This window comes from Emydura macquarii, unplaced genomic scaffold (genome assembly GCF_026122565.2).
Source record: "Emydura macquarii macquarii isolate MOO-44397 ecotype Brisbane River unplaced genomic scaffold, CSIRO-AGI_Emac_v2 contig_1551, whole genome shotgun sequence".
NCBI lineage: Eukaryota > Metazoa > Chordata > Testudines > Chelidae > Emydura > Emydura macquarii.
This window is the reverse complement of record NW_027131688.1, coordinates 3599686-3625299: the sequence shown is the minus strand read 5'-3', so window position 1 is coordinate 3625299 and position 25614 is coordinate 3599686. Positions and strand designations below refer to the sequence as shown.

Below are 25614 nucleotides of genomic sequence, written 5' to 3'. Positions count from 1 at the left end.
AAGCCATGGAGCTAAACCAGAGGAGATTATCCTGACCCTGAATCTGAGAGACAGAGAATTAAGATGGCTCCGGCACCCAGATAAAAACAGGAGACTGAATCCCCAGAAGGCCTTCCTGGCTTGTAAAACAAAGCGATCCCATTGGAGATATATGGAACACAGACAGAGATTCCATCTTGATCCTTCACTTTAGCAGACACAGGAACCGTGTGATGGAGCCTGGGCAGGCTGGCCCATAAAAGCTGGAAAGGAAACTGTGGGTGACACAAGCCATCTTGGACAAAGACTGTATCTTGCTAGATGAAGTTTTACTCTTTTAGACACATATTTGTACTTGTATTTGTTTTGGTTAATTTCTACCTTTATCCCTGTTACTCGGTATCACAGAATCAAGACTCTTTTTGCTCTTATTATAAAACATCAGTCCTGGGTAAGTTCAGGGAATTGTGGGCTTCGAGAAAGCTGATCGGTTGGAGTGTTTTATTGTCTCTGTAGAGGCAGTGAACTGAACACCTACTCTGTGACGGCCCAGAGAGAGGGACTGGTCCCTGCAATAGGATGATTTGGGGGTGAATTCAGGGCTGTCAGGGGTAATCAGGCTGGGCAAAGCCAGGGTGAAGCTTGTGGGCTGCAGGCAGGCTGCTGGGGTCAGAGCTCTGGACCAAAACTGCACAGTCACAAGACTCCCAGGATTACAAAATAGTGACTGAACCCCTGATTAGTCTGGGTGACAAAACACCACACCTGCTTACTGAATTAACTCTGTATACACCAGACATCCTTACAACCCACAGAGCGCACATTATTCATAAATAGTACAGAGCAGCTCCAAATCTGTCACAGTTCTATGGTCTGTGTGATGCAGGAGGTCAGACCAAATGAGCACTATAGTCTGGCCTTAATATCTATGAACTTTTGTCCCTCTTTCACTCTGTATTTCTCTTTATTTTCCCTTTTTGGTCTCTTTCCTTTCCATTTGCTCCATCTTTGCCTTGCTTGCCCCCTATTTCTGGCTCCTGACACTCTTTGCAGTCTATTTCTCTGTACCTGCCTCCTCCCACTCTCTGGCCATGACCCTTTGGTTCTGGTCTCTGCTGGCCATTATAAGCAATTTACACACGAGCAGAACTCAGGTAAATCTTCCTTAGCAGTCTGCTGGATATAGAGCATCTCCAGTCGTAAAGGCAGGGAGCCTACCGAAAAGGAAAATTGATTAGGTCCCTGTGATCCTATATGAGTCCCTTTCCAGGAGCAAATAACTAATACTGATTCTAGCCAATTTCTCACACTTGCCCTACTGGAAAGGGCTCACACATGGCCTCCTGCATCATTCACTCCCTGCGGCAGGGTGTTGCACTAGGGACTTTTGAAGCTCGTCCTGCTCAGAAGGGGGCATCTCAACACCAGCCCCACAGATGCCAACACAGAGAGCAACCAGAGGAACGGGGACCATCTTTTCATTCTGGATTTGTACCGCACCTAGCAAAGTGGGGCCTAGGATAACACAAATAAATATTATACCATAGCACCCAGAGTTATGTGACTCTGATGGCTCTAATACTTTGTGCAAGAGGCACAAAGAAGCTGCAGCAGCTATTACCTGCAATTGTGACTGCACTGGGGCCCTGTTCCTGGACATGGTTTGGGAATAGGGATGGATTGTGCTCTAGTTTTATGACGGTGCCATAAATGTCATTCTGAGCACAGCAGCTCTTTACAAATGGATTTAATAGGGAAGGTCAGATGCCAATCACTTGCCCTTTGCAGCTGGTTATGTGGGTACGGAGATGCTTTGTACTTAATGCCGCTAGCCTTGGGCCCATGGCAAAGCAACCACGAGTATAATAGAAGGGAAACAGTTAGTGGGAGAAGCCTTGGAATGGTTCAATATGGGTAAAGATCCCAAACTTCAGATGCTTATTTGAAACCATTTGGTCTAGAAACTTGTCAAAAAAAACCAACCCAAAACTACACAAGACTTGGCTCTTTCTAGTGAGATGTCCACTCTATTACATCCTAGTTCTTACTGAGATGGAAACACTGTGAAAATCCTATCTACTCCTGAGCTAGATGGGGGCTTGGGGCAGGGAAAAACTAATATTGTGTGATATATTTTAAAGGGTAAGCAGGATGATCCAGGTAACTGTAGGGTGGTTAACATGAAACCAGGGCAAACCATGGAAAGGCTGATTCAGGATGCAATCAGTAAAGGATAGTAACATATTTAATGCCAATCAATATGATTTTATGAAAAACAGGTTTTATCAAACTTATTTGATGCAATTACAAGTTTGGCCACATGACCATTCTGATAAAATGTAGCCCATATTAAACGGATTAAAACTGCTTAATTGAGAGATTCCCCAAAATTTGGGAGTTGTCCAATGGAGGTATTTCCAGGGGGCTTGGTCCAATGCTATCCAATATCTTTAAACAACAATCTGAAAGAAAATATAAAATAATTGCTTATAAAGTTTGCAAATGACAGAAAAGTGGGGGGACAAAGTGGATGAGGTAATATCTTTTATCTTCTTTTGGTGAAAGAGACAAGCTTTCAAACTACATTGAAGTTCTCTATGGGTCAAAAAAAATGGGGGACTGTTTGGAAAGCAGCATCTCTGAAAATATCATAGTGGATACCAACTGAACGTGAGCTGCCAATGTGATGCAGTGGCTAAGAGATTCAACATGAACTGTGGATATATAAGCAGGGCAACATTGACTAGAAATAGGAATGTAGTATATGGCATTTGAGAGACCAGTTCTGGAATAGTGTGCAGAGTTCTGGTGTCTACACTGGAAAAGGGATGTTGAGAAACTGGAAAGGGATCAGAAAAGGGCTACAAGAATGATTTGAAGTCTGGAAAAAACATACCTTCTAGTGAGAGACTAAAAAAGCTAGTTTAACAAAGAAAAGGTTAAGAGGTGACCTGTTCATGCTCTGCAAATACCTACATGGTGAGAAGATTTATGAGAGTAAACAGCTCTTTAATCTAGCAGACAAAGATACAACAAGAGATAATGGCTGCAAGCTGAACCAAGGAGAATTCAGGCTAGAAATGAGGTACACATTTTTAATCATGAGGGTAATTAACCAATTAAGAGCTTACCTAGGGATGTGGTGGAGTCACTGTTACCTGAAATTCTTAAATCAAAACTGGATATCATTCTGATAGAGTTATAGCATATCTCTTAGAAGTTATGAGCTTGACACAGAACTTACTGGATGAGGTTCTATGGTCTGTGTTATGGAGGAGGTTGGACTAGATGATTCTTTCGGGTCTTACAATCCATATCAGGATATCCAGAGGCAGCAAAGCAATAAAATGGGGAGGATATAACCACAGCTTTTCAAACCTCAACAAAAAATTCAGTTTGTACCAAGGTTTAGGTCAGTTCTTATTTTATCTGAATTCTTACTCATCCTTATGCTTTGAGATCTATAGATGAGGTCTATATAAAAATATTATTATTAATAATAAATATAGCTACATTTTCAACACAAGTGTAACGTAGCTTTACATGGAGGGTGAAATCCTATAAACCTTTGAGCTTAAGGTTGCTGAGAACACATATAAGGAGAATGGTTGCCATCTAGTGGAAGCATAACCTACTCCACTGTATTTCCATGAGCTCCTGTAAGTGCAAACAAAATTAGATTTTGCAGAGTCCAAAATCCCATGTTTTCTTCTTTCTTCAAAGACATCACGTCTGGAATTGTTTTCTGCAGGGCCTTTGGCCACCTGCAGGTGCATGAGAAAACCTTTCCTTTTTATAAGGCAAAAAAAATACCAAATAGGATATCATATGAAAGCTACAGTATCAGATTAAAAAAATAAATTTATAAGAGACTACACAGCCCAGTGAGGCTAGAAAGGTAATACTTTGAAACTGCTGTCTGAGCCTTGTAGCTAAGCCATTTATATCTCGACACCCAAGACTGAGGAGTGTTTCTAACAAAATCCTATTCTGCAAGCTTTCTAAAGCAGCTAAACAACAAAATATTTAAAAGATTTTGCAAATAGTTTGTATTTGCTAAAAGTTATGGAAAGGCCAGTGAAAATGATGGACCTTTACTGCACATTTTTCCAAACTTAACTTTGTAAAACAAATTAAATATAGCTGCTCCTTAATCTAGATTTATCTTTTGGTACTTACAACAAATAACGTGCTGTATAAAAGATGATTTGCTAATGTTTGAACATCGGCAATAGTTCTTTAAAGTTTTTAAAATATGCCTATACATATTAACATATTGGCAGCTTAATACCATGGCTGGATATGATGATAATAAATATTGTCAGATCATTAGTGTGTTTTCAAAACATAAAACAAGACGGGATCATAGTCCACATGGGGAGATTATTCTATAATGGAGATTACAAGGATTTGGGAATTTTGTTCAGGAGTAGGTGTGTGGCAGCATAGGGATGGCATTTCTTTTTCTCTCGGAAGACAGGAATTGCCATACTGCTTCAGACCACTGGCCCATTCAACCCACTACCCTGTTCTTGAGTCTCACTGAAATTTAAAAAGAGTAAACTAGATGACCCACGTAATTATAGGCCTATGAGTCCGACATTGATCCCAGAGAAGATAATGGAGAGGCTGCTACAGGACTCAATTAATAACGAATTAAAGGGGAGTGATGTAACTAATGCCAATCAACATGGGCTTGTGAAAGATAGATCCTGTCAAACTAACTTGATTTTTTATGAGATTAAAAATTTAATTGATACAGGTAATAGTACTGATGTAATATATTGTACTTAGATTTCTGCAAGGAAATTGACTTGGAACCACATGACATTTTGATTAAAAAAATAGACTGATACAAAATGTATATGGAACATATTAAACTGATCGATCTCAAAATACAATTGTAAATGGGGAATCATCATTAAATTGGTGTGTTTCTAGTGGTGTCCTCCAGGGATTGGTTCTTGGCCCTGTTGTTTAACATTTTTATCCATGACCTGGAAAAAGACATTAAATCATCACTGATAAAGTTTGCAGATGACAAAAAAATCGGGGAAGTAGTAAATAATGAAAAGGCAGGTCACTGATTCAAAGAGATCTGATCACTCGGTAACCTGGGTGCAAGTAAACAATATGCATTTTAATATGGCTAAATGTCTAAATACATCTAGGAACAAAGAATGCAGACCATACTTATGTGATGGGGGACTGTATCCTGGGAAGCAGTGATACTGAGAAAGATTTGGGGGTCATGGTGGACAACCAGCTGAACATGAGCTCCCAATGTGACTCTGTGGCCAAAAGGGCTAATGCAAACCTTGGATGCATAAATAGGGGAATCTTGAGCAGAAGCAGAGAGGCTATTTTACCTCTGTATTTGGGATTGGTGTGATTACTGTTGAAGTAGTAAGTCCAGTTCTGGTGTCCACAGTTCAAGAAGGATGCTGATAAATTGGACACTGTTCAGAGAAGAGCTATAAGCAGTGCTTAATTTGTAATGAAAGAGATGCCAAGGCTCAGGCAATTTTTTTACATTTATATCTGTTGCAGCAAGCACAGAGGTGCCGGGGCTATGAACTGCCAAACCTAGAGGAGCCAGGGCTCAGCCCTGGCAACAATTAAGCACCAGCTACATGAATGACTAAAGGATTGGAAAACATACCTTATAGTGACATGCTAAAAAGATTGAATTCCTTAAGTCTAACAAAGAGAAGAGTCAGGGGTGACTTGATTACAGTCTGTAATTACCTATATAGAGAAAAAATATTTGACAATGAGCTCTTCTATGTAACTGAGAAAGATACAACTCTGTGAAGCTAGACAAATTCTGACTTGGATAAATTAACCATTGGAACAATTTACCAAGAGTCATGTGGAGTCTCCATCACTAGCAATTTTTAAATCAGAATTGAATTTTAAAGATATGCTCTAGGAATTATTTTGGGGACGTTCTATCACCTGTGTTATGCAGGATGTCAGACTGGATGATCACAGTGGTCCTTTCTGGCCTTGGAATCTCTGAATAGCAAATACCATTGCAGTCAAAGGGCATCTCTTTTGACTTTAGTAGGCTTTGGATCATACCAGATCCAGGTGCTTCAGAGGAATGAACAATTATGCAATAACGTTCATCAGGGAGATGTTACTTCCTAATCCCAATTTGGTTGCTGATGTTCTGAAGTGAGAAAGTTCATAGAGAGGAAGGAACCTTGAAAAGTCATCAAGTCTAGCTCCCTCTGCTAAGGCAGAACCAAGTAAACCTAGACCATCCCTGACAGGTGTTTGTCCAACAGGTTCTTTAAAAACTCCACAACCTTCCTTGACAACCTATGCCAGAACTTAACTACCCTTACAGTTAGAAAGCTTTTGCTCGTATCAAACCTAAATCTCCCTTGCTGCAGATGAAGCCCATTACTTAAAAACTTCTAAGGATGGAGATTCCACCACCTCCCTAGTTAAACCCATTCCAGTGCTTCACCAACCTTCTAGTGAAAAGATTTTTGCTAATATCCAACCTAGACCTCCCCCAGTGCAACTTGAGACCATTGCTCCTAGTTCTGTCATCTGCTACCACTGAGAACAGCCTAGCTCCATCCTCCCTAGAACCCCCTTTCAAGTACTTGAAGGCTGTTATCAAATCCCCTCTCACTCTTCTCTTCTGCAGACTAAACAAGCCTAGCTCCTTCAGACTCTCCTCATAAGTCCTGTGCTTCAGCCCCTAATCATTTTTGTTGCCCTCCGCTGGACTATCTCCAATTTGTCCACATCCTTTCTGTAGTGGGGGGGGGCCCAAAACTGGACACAATACTCCAAATGTGGCAGTGCTGAATAGAGGGGAATAATCTCTTCCCTCGATCTGCTGGCAATGCTCCTACTAATGCAGCCCAATATGCTGTTAGCCTTCTTGGCAATAAGGGCACATTCTTGACTCATATCCAGCTTCTTGTCCACTGTAACCCATAGGTCTTTTTCTGCATAACTTCTGCCTAGCCAGTCATTCTCCAGCCTATAGCAGTGCATGGGATTCTTCTGTCCCAACTGCAGGACTCTGCACTTGTCCTTGTTAGACTTTATCAGATTTTTTTTTGGCCCAATCCTCTAATTTGTCTAGGCCACTCTACTCTCCAGCGTATCTACCACTTCTCCCAGTTTAGGGTCATCTGCCAACTTGCTGAGAGTGCAATCCACTCCATCCTCCAGATCATTAATGAAGATGTTGAACAAAACCGACCTCAGGATCGATCCCTGGGGCACTCCATTTGTTACTGGCTGCCAACTAGACATCAAGCCATTGAACACTACCCACTGAGCCCGATGATCTAGCCAGCTTTCTATCTATGTTATAGTCCGTTCATCCAACCCATACTTCTTTAAGTTGCTGGTAAGAACATAGTGGGAACACATATCAAAAGCTTTGCTAAAGGTATATCACGTCCACCACTTTCCCCACATTCACAAAACCAGTCAGCTCATCATAGAAGTCAATCAGATTGGTCAGGCATGACTTGCGCTTGGTGAATCCATGGTGACTGTTCCTGATCACCTTCCACTCTTCCAAGTGCCTCAAAATGGATTCCTTGAGAACCTGCTCCATGATGTTTCCGGGGACTGACGTAAGGCTGACTGGTCTGTAGTTCCCCGGATCCTGCTTCTTCCCTTTTTTGAAGTTGGGCACTATATTTGCTTTTTTCCAATCGTCCGGGACCTTCCCCAATCACCATGAGTTTTCAAAGATAATGGCCAATGGCTCAGCAATCACATCAGCCAACTCTCTCAACACCTTGACATGGATTGCACCTGGCCCCATGGACTTATGTATGTCCAGCCTTTCTAAATAGTCCTGAACCTGTTCTTTCACCTCTGAGGGATGCTCATCTCTTCCCCATTCTTTGCTGCCCAGTCTGGGAGCTGACCTTGTCTGTGAAGACAGAGGCAAAAAAAGCATTGAGTACTTCAGCTTTTTCCATATCATCTGTTACTAGGTTGCCTCACCCACTCAGTAAGGGGCCTACACTTTCCCTGACCTTCTTCTTGTTGCTAACATTGTAACGATCTTGAGGGTTCATTAAAGATCAAACTATTGAATGAATAGGGAATAGAACTTTAATAATACAGACAGGAGCAATTCCCAGGTGTTCAACTGAGAGCAGCCATGTTCAATCTGATATAGGGCACATCTCCCAATTCACAGAACACTGTCCCATGCTAGGAAGCATCTCTAAATCACAATCTTCTATAAGCATATCTCTACATCTTCCCTCCTAAGGAAAACAAGTTGACCCTTAGATACACACACACACACACACACACAAAACTATCTAATGACACATGCACTAACATCTAATAACACATAACAACTATCTAATAATACATGCATTATACAATTCCATAAACTCAATGTGTCAACTACCTAGAGAAGAGGTTACTAGCACATCATTCTCAAGTGAGTCTTTACCACCCACTTTCTTCACATATTCTAGCAAGTCTCTATGAGTCTTTCCAAATGTTTGATCACCCAATCAGATCTTCCCTGACAGTTTCTTCATCATGTGTTGATGATACCAGATCAGTCAGAGGAGAAAAACTGGAATCTACCTCAACTTTCTCGGTGTTGGAACTCTCTGGGATAACACGTAGATCCCATTGATTACGTTGAAATGTGTCCCCTTGGTCTGTCTGGACCACATAAGACCACGGATGCAGCTGTTCTTTAATGGTACTCTTTTGGCCCTAAGTATTAGGGTTAAGAGATGGGAGATCATGGGCCCTTTTGTCAAAATAACATTTCTGCTTCCACTTCTGATTTTCTTTCATCTTCCAAATGGTGGCATTGTTCTGAGATTGGAGCAAATGATCAGTAATAGGTAAATTAGATCTGATCCTTCTTCCCATTAACAGCTGTGCTGGAGAAAAGCCATTCTCCAGGGGTGTACTTCTGTAGATCAGCAATGCTTTATAAGTATCTCCCCCACTATCAAAAGTCTTTTTCATCAGGTTCTTTACCGTCTGTATAGATCTTTCCACCAGTCCATTTGATTGGGGATAATTTGGACTGGAGGTTTCATGATGAAAATTCCAATCTGAGACAAACTGCCTAAACTCTGTGCTGGAAAATTGTGGCCCGTTATCACTGAAGACCTCACCTGGAATTCCATGTCCGGAAAAAATTCCTTTCGTGTCAGTGATAACTGACTTACTATTAGTACTGTGCAGTGTGCAAATTTCTGGGTACAGAGTGTAATAATCGGTGACTATTAAGTAATCCTTTGAATGCCAGCGCCTAACTTCTCATAAGGCCTTTGTGGAACAGGATGAGGTCTCAGTGGCTCTGCCTGTTGGCATGGCTTATATTTCAAGTATGAAAAGCAGTCTCTTTCCACATTAGTGATGTCGTGATTGATCCGTGGCCAATATAGCACCTTTCATGCTCGTTCTTTGCACTTCTCAATTTCTAAATGACTCTCATGAATCTTCTGCAGCATTTCTTTTCTGTAGCATTTCTTTTTGAAGGCCCTTGAAAATCACCCCATCTATCATGGTCAGTTCATGTCTGCAGTTCCAATAGTCTCTTATATTTAGACAGCAACTGCTTATTACTTCAGACCACCCTTTAATTATCACTTTTTTAAAGATTCCCAACTATTCATCTTTCTCCATCTCCTCCCTTATTTGTTGCAGTCTCCTGTTAGCTATGGGAATCGACCTCAGAATCACATCTACGTAGACTTGCACCTCTGTCTCTAGCATCTTCTTGAGTGCCATGGGCACCACTGCTCTGGAAAGTGCATCTGCTGTGAACATAAATTTACCAGGCATGTAGGTCACCAGCAAATTATACTTCTGCAACGTTATCATCATTCTTTGAATCCTTAAGGTACAGTCATTTAGTGGTTTGCTAAATAATGCATTCAGGGACTTGTGGTCCATTTCAACTTCCACTGTCTGTCCATAAACACATTGACTGAATCTCTCCCAGGCAAACAAGATTCCTAAAAGCTCCTTCTCAATCTGTGCATATCTAGTTTTTGCGTCAGTCAGTGATTTGGATGCATATGCCACTGGTTGCTAGCAATCCTCATGCTTCTGTAAAATCACTGCACCCAACCCAGGCTGTGATGCATCCGCTGAAATCTTAATAGGCCTTCCGTGTGCATAGAACTTCAATACTGGTTCTTGTATCAGGTGCTGTTTTAAACCTTCTTATGATTCCTCCTGTTCAGCACCCCATCATCATTCATGTTTGTCTTATAGACTCTAAGGTCAGAAAGGACCAATATGATCATCCAGTCTGACCTCCTGCACAACGCAGGCCACAGAACCTCACCCATTCACTCCTGTAGTAGACCCCTGACCTATGACTGAGTTATTAAAGTCCTCAAATCATGGTTTAAAGACTTTAAGGTACAGAGAATCCACCAACAAGTGAGCCATGTTCCATGCTACAGAGCAAGGTAAGAAAGCCGTGTCCCATGCTACAGAGAAAGTTGTCTCAATGCCACTACTTTGGCAGAAAGATTGGATATGAATTTTCCAAGACAATTAACCATTCCTAGGAACCGTTGGACATTTTTCTTTGACTGAGGACGTGGCATCATTTCAATGGCTGAAATCTTCCTCTTATCAGGTTTTACACCTTCATGGGAAATAATGTCCCTTACAAAAGTCAGTTCTCTAACTCCTAAGACACATTTGTCACTATTTAGTTTGAGGTTTGCAGCTCTAGTTGCATTCAGGACTTGCTGAACTCAACAATCATGCTCCTCTTTCGTTGAGCCCCAGATGATGATGTCATCCACGGAGCTGTCCACTCTGCTAATATGTCCATAGATCATCTGTATGATTTGTGATACACCTCTGGTGCTGAAGCTATACTAAAGGGTACGCATAAAAATCTGTATCTTCTGATTGGCATATTAAATGTGCATAATTATGAGCTTTCCTCCATTAATTTTAGCTGACAAAACCCTAAGGATGCATCCAATTTACCCCTCTCTGAGCAGTCTCTCTCTTAACACATTGGCTGTAATGCCACAAATGAATCTGTCTATGATCAGAGACTCTATCAAGCCACCAAAGTTACAGGTTTTACTGAGTTTCCTTAATTTTGTGACATATTGCTCTATGGTGTCATCTGGTTTTTGCACGCATGTAAAAAAAAATCTGCTTCTCTCAAAAGTCACATTCCTTTTCGGCATGCAATATTCTTCAAATTTATTTGGTATTATATTTAAATTCATGCTTTCACCTTCCTCAAACTCAAAGTTATTATAAACATACAGTGCCTCCTCCCCAGTAACATGTAAAAATCTAGATGATTTTCAGTTTTCATCTGTGTTCTGTGCCCCAATGGCAGAAAAATACAACAGAAATCGTTGCTTAAACTTTATCCAGTTCTCTGCAACATTACTTGACATTTGCAGAGTGGACGGAGGTTGTAAAACATCCATTCTTAGAGTTTTCACTTACTTGCTGAAGGTTTCAAGACACTGTCCTTTGTTTGTCTTTGCTTTCAGATATCCTCTGTGTTTGTCTGTGTTTTCAGTTGCAATTGCAGGAGTTTTCCTCCAAATCTTTGTAGTTTCCAAACTCATTTACCATTCCTAACACCATGTAACGATCTTGAGGGTTCATTAATGACCAAACTATTGAATGAGTAAGGAATAGAACTTTAACAACACAGACACTATTTTATACTCCTCCTTAGTCATCTGACCAAACTTCTATTTCTTGTAAGCTTCCTTTTTGTGTTTAAGCTCACCAAAGACTGCTTTGTTAAGCCAAGCTGGTAGCCTGCCATATTTGCTATTCTTTCTGCACATCAGGATGGTTTGTTCCTGCACTCTCAAAAAGGTTTCTTTAAAATTAAGCCAGCTCTCTTGGACTCCTATCCCCCTCATCTTAGCCTTCCAGGAGATCCTGCCCATCAGCTCCCTGAGGGAGTCAAAGTCTGCTTTTCTGAAGTTCAGGGTCCATATTCTGCTGTTCTTCTTTCTTCCTTCTGTCAGAATCCTGAACTCGACCATCTCATGCTTACTGCTTCCCAGGTTAACATCCACGTCTACTTCCCCTACCAATTCTTCCCTGTTTGTGAGCAGCAGGTCAAGAGGAGCATGACCCCTAGTTGGTTCCTCCAGCACTTGCACCAGAAAGTTGTCCACCACACTCTCCACAAACTTTCTGGATTGTCTGTGCTCTGCTGTATCGCTCTCCCAACAGATGTCAGGATGATTGAAGTCCCCTATGAGAACCAGGTCCTGTAATCTGGAAACTTCTATTAGTTGTCTCAGGAAACCCACATCTACCTCATTCTCCTGGTCTGGTGGTCTATAATAGACGCCCACCACAATATCACCCTTGTTGCTCTTGCCTCTAAACTTAACACAGAGACTCTCAACATGCTTTTCCCCAGTTTTGTACTGGAGTGCTGAGCAGTCATGTGGGACTGTGATAAAAGCCTTAGTAAAATCAAGGTATATCACATCTACAAGTTTCCCCCATCCACTAGGCCAGTAACCCTGTCAAAGAAGGAAGTTAGGTTGGTTATTCTTGACAAATCCATGCTGGCTATTCCTTATAACCCTATTATCCTCTAAGTGCTTCTAAACTGATTGTTTAATAATTTGTTCCAGTATCTTTCTTGGTAACAAAATTAGACATTATATTTGACCTTTTCCAGTACTTGGGACCTCACCCATCCTCCAGGAGTTTTCAAAAATAATTGCTAACAGTCCCAATATTGCTTCAGCCCGTTCCTAAAGTAGCCTAGAATGAATTTCATGTTCTAACTTACCAAAATATTCTTTAACCAGTTCTTTCCCTATTTTGGCTTGTATTCCTTCCCCCATGTTGTTAATATTAGTTGTGTTGAGTATCTTGTCACCATTAACCTTTTTAGTGAAGACTGAAGCAAAATAGGCTTTGAACACCTAAGCCTTCTTGATGTCATCAGTTATTAGGTCTCCTTCCCCACTAAGTAGAGGACCTACATTTTCCTTTGTTTTTCTCTTTCTCCTGATATATTTAAAAAAGAGGAATAAGAATTATGTTGACCAAATGTCCAGGGTATAGCAAATAAAAATAAGTGAAAGGAATGCATCAGTATGGAAGATAGCCGCAGGGTCAGCATGCAAATGCAAGAAATTATTTATATATAAAAATAGAAAGACAATATATGTACACAGGGAATTACATCATGATGTACATACCTGAAGCATGATGATGTAAAACTCAATGGGAGTTAAATACTGAAGATATAAAGAATATATGGAAGATCAAGAAGAGTGAAATATTAGCCTTAGTTACAAAGATTTGGAGGCAGCTGACATGAGAAAACATATGTTAGATGCCATTTATCTTACTGATATTTTATCATTTTCCATCATTGAGATGCAAAGCTCCTGGGAACTTACAAGATAGCAAGGTGAAAAGTTAGATGTCTTCAAGTTGTCAGGGCCTGATGAAATACATCCTAGAATACTCAAGGAGCTGACTGATATCTGAGCCATTAGCGATTATGTGTGAAAACTCATGGAAGATGGGAGAGATTCCAGAGGATTGGAAGAGAGCAAATATAGTACCAGTCTATAAAAAGGGGAATAAGGACAACCTGGGGAATTACAGACCAGTCATCTTAACTTCACTAACCGGAAAGATAATGGAGCAAATAATCAAGCAATCAGTTTGAAAAAACCTAGGAGATAGTAAGTTGATAAGTAAGAGGCAACATGGATTTGTCAAGAACAGCTTTCTTTCACAAAGCCTTGTGAATAAGGAGAAAACGGTAGATGTAGTATATCTTGACTTTAGTAATGCTTTTGATACTGTCTCACATGACCTTCTCATAAACAAACTAGTGAAATACAACTTGGATGGAGCTACTATAAAGTGGTTGCATAATTGGTGGGAAAATCATTCCCAGAGAGTAGTTATCAGCGGTTCACAGTAAAGCTGGAAGGGCATATTGAGTGGGATCCTGCAGGGATCGGTCCTGGGTCTGATTCTGTTCAATATCTTCATAAGTGATTTAGATCATGGCATTGACAGTACATTTATAAAGTTTGAGGATGATACCAAGATAGGAGGGATTACAAGTGCTTTAGAGGATAGGATTAAAATTCAAAATGATCTGGACATGCTGGAGAAATGCTCTGAAGTAAATAGGATGAAATTCAGTAAGGACAAATGCAAAGTACTCCACTTAGAAAAGAATAATCAATTGCACACTTACAAAATGGGAAATGAGTGCTTAGGAAGGAGTGCTGCAGAAAGGGATCTGGGAATTATACTGGATCACAAGCTAAATATGAATCAACATTGTAACACAGTTGCAAAAAAAGCAAACCTCATTCTGGGATGTATTAGAAAGAGTATTGTAAGCAAGACATGAGAAGTAATTCTTCCACTCTATTCTGCACTGATAAAGCCGCAGCTGGAGCATCACATCCAGTTCTGGGTGCCACGTTTCAGGAGAGATGTGGACAAAATGGAGAAAGTCCAGAGCAGAGTAACAAAATGATTCAAGGTCTAAAAAACATGACCTGTGAGGGAAGATTGATAAAATTGGGTTTGTTTAGTTTGGAAAAGAGAAGACTGAGGGGGGGAGGTCATGATAAGAGTTTTCAAGTACACAAAAGGTTGTTATAAGGAGGAGGGTGAAAAATTGTTCTTCTTAATTTTTGAGAATAGGACAAGAAGCAATGGGTTTAAATTGCAGCAGGAGAGGTTTAGGTTGGACATTAGGAAAAAAAAACTTCCTGTCAGGCTAGTTCAGCACTGGAATAAATTGCCTCAGGAGGTTGTAGAATCTCCATCACTGGAGGTTTTTAAGAACAGGTTAGACAAACACCTGTCAGGAATTGTCTAGTTTACTTAGTCCTACCTTGAGTGCAAGGGTCTGGACTAGATGACCTGCTGAGGTCCCTTCCAGTCCTACACTTCTGTGATATAGGAATTACCAACCAGATACACTATTCATAGATATGAAAGGAAAAAGGACTGCACAGTGATCATGCTGATGAATTTACCATATCATGTGATCAAAATGAGAAACACCTTTGTTGAAGAAAAGCACAGAATAAGAGTATTTTTCCCATAAGGTCCTATGCTGAATAGCTCTGGGCACCATATAATATTAGAACACTCTAAAATAATAGTTTGTTTTTAAAAAACCAGTTTGTTGCAGTTCATACAAAAAATAATCAAGACATTCAAAACCAGGAAGGTGTGAAAAAAGAGAAACGAGACGAGTCAAAAATAGTCATATCATAAACAGCTACTGCCTTAAAAAAATGGTTGAGTTTCTTAAATATGGTAAATGTGGAGAAGTGTTGCCCACTCTCACGATTTTATTGCATAATATTTGGTGTTTAGAATCATGTTAGGTCATCTAGTCCAGTCCTGTGCATAGAGGCAGGACTGAGTATTATCTAGACCATCTCTGACAGGTGTTTGTCTAACCTGTATTTAAAAACCTCCAACGAGAGAGATTCCACAACTTCCTGAGGCAATTTGTTCCAGTGCTTAGCTACCCTGACAGTTAGGAAGCTTTTCCTAATGTTTAATCTAAATCTCCTTTGCTGCAATTTATGTCCATTACTTCTTGTCCTGTCCTCATTGGTTAAGGAGAACAATTTATCACCTTCCTCTTTATAACAACCTTTTACCTACTTGAAGACTGTTATTATGTCCCTCCTCAGTCTTTTCTTTTCCAGACTGAACAAACACAAATTTTTCAATCTTTGCTCATTGGTCATATTTTCGAGACCTTTAATCATTTTAATTGCTCTCCTCTGGACTTGTCTTACAGCCCCAGCTCCTGAAGTCAAGTGATTCCATAACTAGTTGTTTTTTTCTTTCAAGATAAATTTCTATCTCTTGTGGTTATTGAGATCAGCCAAAAAATGTTAACCCTAAAATTGAAAAGATACAAAATGTCTTTTTTTTAAAATCTCAATTTTTAAACTAATCATGATGTTTTGGGCCTGACCCGTGATATTTGAATGTTTGGGTTTGGCAATATTGTTGGGGAACTTATTCTACTCCCCAGGACCAGCCACAGTAAAATTCTGATCACTTGGTTACTTAAAATGCAATGGAGAGATCCATAAAAGGTAGGTAGATGGGTGCAAGCACAGAAACCTCTAGGAGCTTGTAGAGCTACTAGTGCAGTAGCAGCTGCAACCATGAACATACTCAAAAGCTCTTAGACAAGCATTTTCTCCTTATCCACACACCTGTGTTGCCAGCACCAGTTCAGCTGAAGCAGTGTTAGCGATGGTGGGACCTCCAGCACAAACAGCGCTCCAGCAACTGGTTTCAGCACCTTGTCAGTTAGACTTGCTCCGAAAAGGTTCACTCAACAGATGAGTGAAAATGGTTGCCTGAGCCTGAGAGCTGTCTACACTGGGGGTCCCACTTGTGCAGCTGAACTAGTGTTAACAATGGCAGGAATTTTTTTTGTTAAAAGATTCCCATCTAGACAAGGCTTTAGGGGGGAAAGAGATGTATGTAGCCAGAGAGGTGGAGAGATCTAAATGGGCAACAGCTTCTTTGCATCCCTGAACTGGGCTAGTCTCTTTTCCCTCTCCCAAATAGAACCCATTCCCCAATAAAGTATAGAATGCGCGCAATAGATTAGCTATACAGAAATTGCTGCAGGGAGCAACACCAGGGAGTGCTACTTCCCAAGCAACTGCTCTGGCATCCAGTTGAAGGAGCAAATAGCAGGTTAGGGCAGATCTCTATTATACTTCCCCGAGCCTTACTTAAACAGGACACAGCACTTCTTTAGCCCAGAGGGTGTGATTATCTCTGCACCTGTTTGTTCAGAATCAGAGAAGAAAAATTACATTGATTACAGGAAATTACAAGCCAGTGACACAGCCTCTTAACTGCAAGCCTCAGCATGATTAATCTGCCCTTTTCAGATGCTGAAGAGCCCATCAGCTGCTCCGTCAGCAAGGAATAGCTTTAATATAGCACTCATTTTATAGAAAAGAGTAGAGGAGAAGGGCTGGAGGGAGTTCAAAGGCATGTACCCCAAGTCACCCCCTTCATTTCACCTTGAAAGCCAAGTCCCACTACTGGCTTTCCTTTTTTGAGTGGCATTGCACATTGAGCAGAGGGTTTCACTTAACCGTACAGGTCTTTTTTATCACTCTTACTAGTTATTTCTAATCTGGTAGGCCTGGAGTCATAAAATGATATTGTGGTGGCACAGTATAAACACACACGGCTAGTCACTACACAAAAGCTTTGCCAGGATAGCTATCCCAGCATAGCCCTCTAGTGGAGACAGAGGTTATACCAGCGAAAGGAGTTATTTTGCTGGTATAGTTAAACTACCTCCTGAAATGATAGAAATTATGCCAGGGGTTCCCAACCTTTCTGACTGAAAGCCTCACAAGTTAACATTAGGTAAAACACGCCCCGCCCCGCCCCACTCCCTCACTGGCCATAAACACACAACCCCTATAAACACACATCATGATGATAACAACCCTAAATTACACAAATAATAATAATAATAATAATACTAAATGACTCTAACCTGAGTAAGAAGCTACGCCTTCCCTGGTGCAGTCACCACCGCATGCCCTCTCTGGACGGAGGATAATGGAGGCATCGAGCGCTGGCGGGCTAGCGGGGGCTGCCCCAGGCCCACACCGATACAGGGCTGCTCCTTGCCAACCAGGCACCTGGCCGGCTTGGGGGGCTGGCTCCCCCACTCCAGCCGGCACAGAGCTTGGGGCTGCTGCGCCTGGCTGGGGCACAGCCCCCTCCTTCGGGGGCTGCTGCTTCACTCTGTTCAGGCACCCGGCCGGTGCGGAGCTCGGGAGGGCAGTGCCCAGCTGGCGTGGGGCTCAGGGGGCTGTTCCTCCGTTCCAGCCGGCACAGAGCTCGGGGCTGCTGCACCCGGCCAGAGCGTTGCTTGGGGCTGCTGCTCCCTCAGAGGGGGCTGCTTCTTCACTTTGGCTGGGTGCCTGGCCGGCGCAGGGCTCGGAGGGGCTGCTCCTTCACTCCAGCCAGTATAGGGCTCCGGGGGCTAAATGACCTCAATATTACTGAAGCCTCATGGACCCCCTGTAATCTACGGTGCCCCCCTTAAGTGGGTCACACACCCCAGGTTGGGAACCATTGAATTATGCCAGCAAAAGGTATAATCTGTGTCTGCACAGGGGGAGTGGGAATGGGTGTTGCCAGCGTAGCTATAACAGTTAGAGGTGTGATTTCTTCCACACTTCTAACTGACTCAGCTATGCCAGCAAAACTTTGTGGTGTAGACCTAGCCACAGTAACAGTCAGCCCCTGTCTCAAAGAGCTTATAATTTAAATAGACAAAAACAGATAAAGAGTAGAGGGGAAACAGAGGCAAAATGACAAAGCAGAGCCAGGAATAGATCCTAGCTGCCCTGACTCCTAATCCAGTGCCCTATTCACTGGACCGTACTTCCACACTCTTTTTCTGGAGCAGTTATAGTGAAATGTACAACCTAGCAACATGCACTACAGATCTGGGGAATGCTATGAGCTTCATTGAAGCCTGCAGAATTTAAGCTTTAATTAAATTTAATTAATTTAATTAATTTAATTTAATTAAAAAACTGAGTTTATAGCCCTTAGAGTTGTTGAACTAAACCATGAACCAACTGCTGCACTGAGACTTTTTAGATAGAGCCTGAAACACCAGGTATGAACTCCCCATCTATTGGTCCAGCTTCACATAGGCCTTATCTACACTATAAAATGTTGTAAACCTTAACACTGAGTGTAGCAACATTGGTTTTTAAAATGATTTAAGTTTTAGTACAAACCAAATTCTTTTCCAAACCAGTTCAGATGAGTGCCGTTCAGACCCGGTGGAAGGTAACAAATTTTGTATCTGTGGCTAAAGAAAATGCTAGAGGTGATCCTGGGAATTACAGGCCAATAAGCCTCACTTAGGCATGAGTTAAAATGGTTAAACTAGAAACGTAAACCAGTTGGATGACCTTGGGTATCAAAGGGAGTAACCAGCATGGCTTCTGCAAAGGAAAATCACATTTCATGGATCTCTTAGAATTCACCACTAAAATAATAGGTCATAAATAGTGGATAAAGGAGAACGGTTGACAGTTTATTGAACTCTCAAAAAGCTCGAGAGAAGCTCCACTAAAGGCTATTAAGAAATTTAAGTAATCACGTGTTGAGAGGTAAAGAGCCGCTGTGGATTACAAACTGGCTAAGACTCAGAAAAGAATAGAAAAAAAGTAAATTTTCATGATGGCCAAAGGTTAACTAGGAGATCCCTGTAGTTTCACACTGTGACTGGTACAATTTGCTGGAGCGCTGACCTATCCACCCAGCCACCTTCTTTTGCTGGCATTTCACTGAAACTAACATGATGACGAGTCTCTCCTCTCTTGTGTTTCACTTAATTATTTTCCAGTATCCCTGAGCCACAGCTTCCCTTATTTCCTCTGTCCATTCTCCCACACCTGAGCTGTTGCCTAAGAATGTCAGTAAAACTTACCAGGCAGAAATGACCAAAAAAAAAAATCATTTGGATGTAGTCAAGCAACAGAAGTGCAGTGTTTTATCAATGGCCATTGGAGACTTACTCAGAAATTTTAATATTGAACGCCAGTATTTGTTTAGAGTTCTGACCTGGCAGAGTTACAGGCTCAGAGAAGACATTTCAGGTTTTCATGTTCATAAGCCACTGGCTGCAGTGAAGAGCTATTCCATTATGGGGAATGTTGGAAGTTTGTTTCCACTACCTCTCTCCCCCACATGGAATTTCAGCAGAACTTTACAGAAACATTCTTGGTTTCCTGATAGCAGTAAATTTAGCAAAGGACTCTAAACAGTGATGGGTTAAAAAGAAAGACAGTGTATTAGGTGCTCTATAAGCTGTCATATTTAGAAGACACTGAATGCCACTCTATAAGGAAATGTACCTGGCAGTCCATTGTGATGTGAAAATTCTGGATTGCTTCTCTTGTCAGATTTGTGTTACCAGTAACGTCAAGCTCTCGCAAACACTCCATTTTAGCCAAGATCAACAAGACACTATCAATCAAAACAAAACCACTGGGAATGAAAAAACAGATTGTACTTTGGGCTTCAGAAGGAGTTACCAACAGAGAGTGAGACAGCTGAAATACAGAGTAAACAAACAGCCTCTATATTGGGGACTTAAAGACCCAGAACCTCCCACTAATTATGGCAGTGATAGGCGTTCATAGAATCAGAGACATTAGAGGTGGTCTGGGTGGTCTAAATAGGTCTTTTCCACATCCCTGTCAATGCACAAGCATGCCAGTAGTGAGCATTGCTCGGGACAAAGGATTAGTTATAGAACTAATTATAAAGGGCTTTTTATCCCAGAAGACTGCCCTATGCACTAGAGATGGACAAAGAGAATTGTGTGTCTTCTCTGTAGTACAAACAGGGCTTTTCATCCTGCTCACTGCTACTCAAAGGACATATTCCTCCAGTTGTTGGATGAACTACCGGGCCTCCCTCCCCAATCTTGGGAAAGAGGAAAAACTCTCTGCCTACCCCTGGCTGGAGCAGTAAAAATGGCAGTCTTCCATTTGTGGACTCCACTATCTGGAGATTAGCGAGTCAGAAGGATAGCCCTAGGGGAAGGATCATTGAGGGACCAGACCATCTATTCTCTAGCCAGAGACTAGGGCTCTGCCCTAACTCCAGCTCCTTGCTTCCCTTCTGGGTTCTTCAGTTTTTGGCAACCCAGAGTCATCACACAGTTGCAGTGCTGGTATCGTATACTCCTCGCCATGTCTTCAAGGCTGGCAGCCTCCTACACTCTTTGGGAGTCAGCTAACTATCACTAGCCACCCCATGTGGGAGTTAACAATGTCAACTCACCTCCCCCTCATGTGTCCCTGTAGACTCAGAGTTTTCCATGCCTACGTTTCTTCAGCACTTATGGAAACAGAAACACTTGCTCCTGCTACTCACTATGCAACAAGCTAATCTCCCCTGCCCTTCTCCTCTCCCCTGAATACACTGAGCTGAATCTGAGGGGCTGCAAGCAAGGGGTTGGCCACATGGTAAATAACGAATGCAGGTGCATTTCACACCTTAGTTATTCCAGTTCAAGCTGGTGTATGGACACTTTTATTTCTTTATAACTTAATTTGATTTCTTTTTTATTGAATTAAAATGGGGCACTTATTCACACATAGACTTGAACTGAAATAGCCAGAGGTGTGAATTACAATCGATTTAGTTATTTCACTTCCGTTTAATGGATAAATAATTCCCAAGAGACAAAACAGGGTAAATAAAAACACCCCCCTTACTTATTTGCTTTGTGTTGCCTTTTTATTCAGCTTTAAAGGGGTGTTAACTATGGACATGTCTACCCAGAGACTTGCACCAGTTCATCTAAAAATTGGTTTAAAAACTCAATTTTAGTTACACCAGTGCAGCTCATAACATAGACAAGTCCTAATATAGTAATTTTCTTTCATTCTTGACTAACTGTAGCACATTGTTTAGTCATACCTAAGGTGGAGTCTCATCAGCAGTGGAAAGAATTGGGGAAACGGTTTCAGAGTCTTTTCATCAAATCCATATGAGAGGGTTAGCTCCAGTTCTCCTAGCTTCCAGGATTTGTTAGATAAACAGCTGAGAGTAGGGTTTGAGAGCTTGGTTCCAATCACACTTAATTTAACAAGGATAGAAGGAATGTTTTCGACAAACATATCCAAATTGCAGATCCCCTTTAAAGGAGTCAGAGGGGACAAAACAGAAAGACATTTATGACTCTTACTTTTCTTGACAATGTTTTTCAAAGTATCAGGTTTTTTGGTTTTATTTTAAGTAAATTTGCTTTTACTTTTTTTAACGGATACCAACGTTCTTAAACTTAGAAGTGTTTTCCATTCACTATTCAACAAGAATGGGACAGTGTGAAAACAAAAAGGTATGGCATGGTCCTGGCTTTGAGCAGGGGGTTGGACTAGATGTCCTCCTGAGGTCCCTTCCAAACCTCATCTTCTATGACTCTATGATTCAAATAAAACCAAAATTTGTAATACACTAGCACCTAGAGGACCAAGTAATATCAGGACTCCATTGTGCTAGGTGCAATACACAGTGACACAGTCCCTGCCCGAACAGCTTACAATCTAAATAGACAAGAGAGACAAAGGAGACACTCTATCATCATCCCCATTTCCCAAAGGATAAGTAAGGCTGGGGGAGAGTAAGTGACTTGCCCAAGGTCACATAGGAAATCCATGGCAGAGCCAGGAAGTGAATTTGGATCTCCTGAGTACCACCTAGTGCCTTAACCACAAAGGCTCTCTAGGAAGACTACATTTTCAAAACCTGCATTTCCAAGGACTTAGCTGAATAACGTAGTATCTTTTGCTGACCTAATAAACAAAAAAACTTCCAGTCCTGTGACTTAGGGCTTATCTACACTTAACATGCTACAATGGCACAGCTGTAAGGCTTCAGTGTGGACACCACCTAAACCCAGAGCAGGGATTCTCCCATCGCTGTAGTTAACCCACCTCCCTGAGAGGTGGTAGCTAGGTTGATGGAAGAATTCCTCCCTTCGACCTAGCGCTGCCTACACCAAGGTTAAGTCAACATAGCTACAGCTGTCAGGGTATGGATTTTTCATACCCCTAAGAGACGCAAGAGATGTTGGTTTTCAGTATCAAGCAGCCCTTACAGAGAGGATTAGGACTTCAGAGGGAACTTAAGTAGGAGGAGCAGATCAGCTGAACAAGCCAAGACCTCATGCAGCATTATCCTCAGTAACAGAGAGGAATGAGAGAAAGACACAGCATACAGAGGGATGATGGGATAGAACCCCTGTTTTTTGGATTGTTGGGTACCCAGTAACAAGTAGCCAATGGAAACTGAAGGTAAATCTTGCTGAAACAGCAACAGCAGAATGGTTTGGTACTGGGAGGGAGCACTTCGGGGGCCAAGGATAGAGTGCAGGGGAGATGGGGAAGCTACAGTGTCAGAGGATGTGGAGTAGAGGAGGGCAGGAGGTGAGGAGTGAAAGGAAGATTTAGGCTGTGTCCATATAGAACATTTCAGACATCCTAGACCAGATACAGGTGTCACTGCACCAATGCAAATACCTAGCTCAGAGTCATTGCTATACACCACAGTTTGTGCCAATGCAGCTGACCGCTGCTTGAAACCAAGATACATCGAGCAAACTGTGGCTTATTAGGGCTTAGCATGTCTACACTAGAGGTTCTCATAGGTGCAGCTACATCCGTGGCTGATTGCCCATGGCTGAAATGGGGTCAAATCCAAAGTGTAGATAAGGATGAGTGGGGGATTTGTCACCTGGACTGGGAGAGAAAACCAGGAGGACATTAAGAGCCATAAGGCAGCAGCTTCATTAAGTAGTAGATATCTAGACTGACTTTTCAGTCAGGTTTGGATGAACACAGTCAAGACAAACAGATTTTGAATTGGGGAACTGATTTTTTCAGAGATAATATTAAGATATATCAGCCAACAGAAACATCCATAAAATTAAGCTCTCTGCTGTCTTATCACCATTTAACAGAAGGTGAAATTAGCACAAGCCTTCCCCTAAGCCTGCACAGAACAAAAACAAAAACCCTTGCAATCTGAAAATTAACTTACATACAAGATTTAATTCTATCAAGTTTGGTAGGTTCTTCAGCACAGATATCTGCTGAGTATAACACAAAGTCTTTGGCGTAATAAACTGTAAGTGTGTGGAGGTTGGCAAGCTGATCCAGGAAATGCTCTGAAAGGATGTTATAACCAGTTTGCCTCAAGGTCAGAGTGTGAATCTGAAGCTTTGAAACAGGAGGTGACTCTAAACATAGTGGATGATTGAAAAGGGGAAGAAAAAAAGTGCTCATTTGACATATCAGAGATATTTGTTTTCCAATATTAAAGTACAAGTTATATGTGTGTTTATATTAGGTTCATACTTACGGTAGCACATAGTCAATATAATAGGAAATAAAGGGGGGGAAATACACACACACACACACGTTAATAACTTGGCTTACCTGCAACCTAATTTCTTCAAAGAGGAAGGTATCTGACAATGAGTTATCTAGAAAGTTTGTACAATAAACAAACCAATCATTTGTTAGTAGAAGAGGTATGAAAAAAGATCAGATATGGAAATTTCATAAAGGGCCCATTTTAAATTTATTTTAATTCTTAAACTAAGGCACACATTCAGCTGATGATCCCCAGAGAACTCTCTCTTTACTCCCAGATTATGTGCTGTAATAGTTGGTAAAGAGATACACAGGATTTTTCATACAAAATAAAGGTTGAATCTCTACTTTCAGCGTAAAACTGAAATCTTTTATAAAGAAGCTACAATACTTAAATATATGAGTCAAGATTTTAAAAAACGACGAGCCATTTGGAAAAGACAAGGTGGACGAGGCAATTTTTTTGGGAATCACTTTAAAGGGGCCTGACTTTTGAGGGCAAGCGCTCAGCTCTTTCTGAAAATCAGGACCCATTAAAGGTTTCTCCATTTGGACATGTAAAAACAGAAGCACTTAAAAACAGGAGTCACATTTGAAAGTCTTGGCCAAGGGCCAAGAACTATATCCTCCTTTTAGGTCCTGCCTCTATTCTACAGCATAATCACGAGTCCCCATATCTTATTTTTAGAGCCTGGAATTCCCAAAGGAGCGTAGCATCCAAATCCTATCTAAATTCAGGGGAAAGGGACACCAAATTCCCTACGCCCCCTTTTAAAAATTCCAGCCATAATCATCATTTGAAAAGTTATTTATATATTCACTTTAAAACACTCCACAAGCTTTAGGAAACATGTTTACGACACAGCAAAACAGTAATGCAATGAAAATCTGAACCTACTCCATGAAAGCAAGGGGATACAGTTAAGAATAAACATTCACTACCAATACGCTCTAATATATCCAGCATGTAACCTTTTGAGCAACAATGGACACTTGGCCCCCCTCCTGCCAACTCTTACGTACTTACTTATCTTTCTACCCTGAGTACTCCTATTGATTTCTCATGGTAGCAAAGTTAAACACGTGCATCAGAGTTGGCACGACTGGTGCCATGATTCTGAATAGTATATATAAATATAGCCTATAGAAACAACACTCACCTTCTTGTGAATAAGGGGTGGGATGTCGAGGCAAAGTGAGGCATAACAAAAGCTGCTCCTTATTCAGGATACAGGAAAGTTACAGTTCTCTGAGTTTCGGTAAATGGAATAAAACATGCTGTAGCACTTGCTCAGGAAGAGCCTTCTGCACAGAGTGTAATGAGAGCGTGTGTAGGTTTTGTAAACAAGCAATTCTGATCAATTCACAGCCACTCAATAAGGTAACGCTGCACAAGTGGGTGAGGTGCTGAAAATGCACAACTTCCCTGATTACACGTCTCTCTGATACCAGAGCACATTTTCAAGTGAAGTTTCTGTAGATCTGCGAGCAGCTGTAAACCTTGCAGGATTTCCTCACTCCAGAGGGAATCCACAGTTACATCTAGTGGACCAACCATGAACCTCAGCAGCTTTTGCCATTGCTTCAGCACGATTTCTTTCACTTCTATAGAACTGATCTTTCTCTTCCGAAGCACTTCCCAGCACTTGGCATTGAAAGCACTCAT

General features: G+C 41.4%; 1 pseudogene; it reads right to left on the bottom strand.

Moving 5' to 3' along the window:
• The window catches only part of LOC137157758 (uncharacterized), a 63832-nt pseudogene extending 38218 nt beyond the window's left edge, over positions 1-25614 (bottom strand).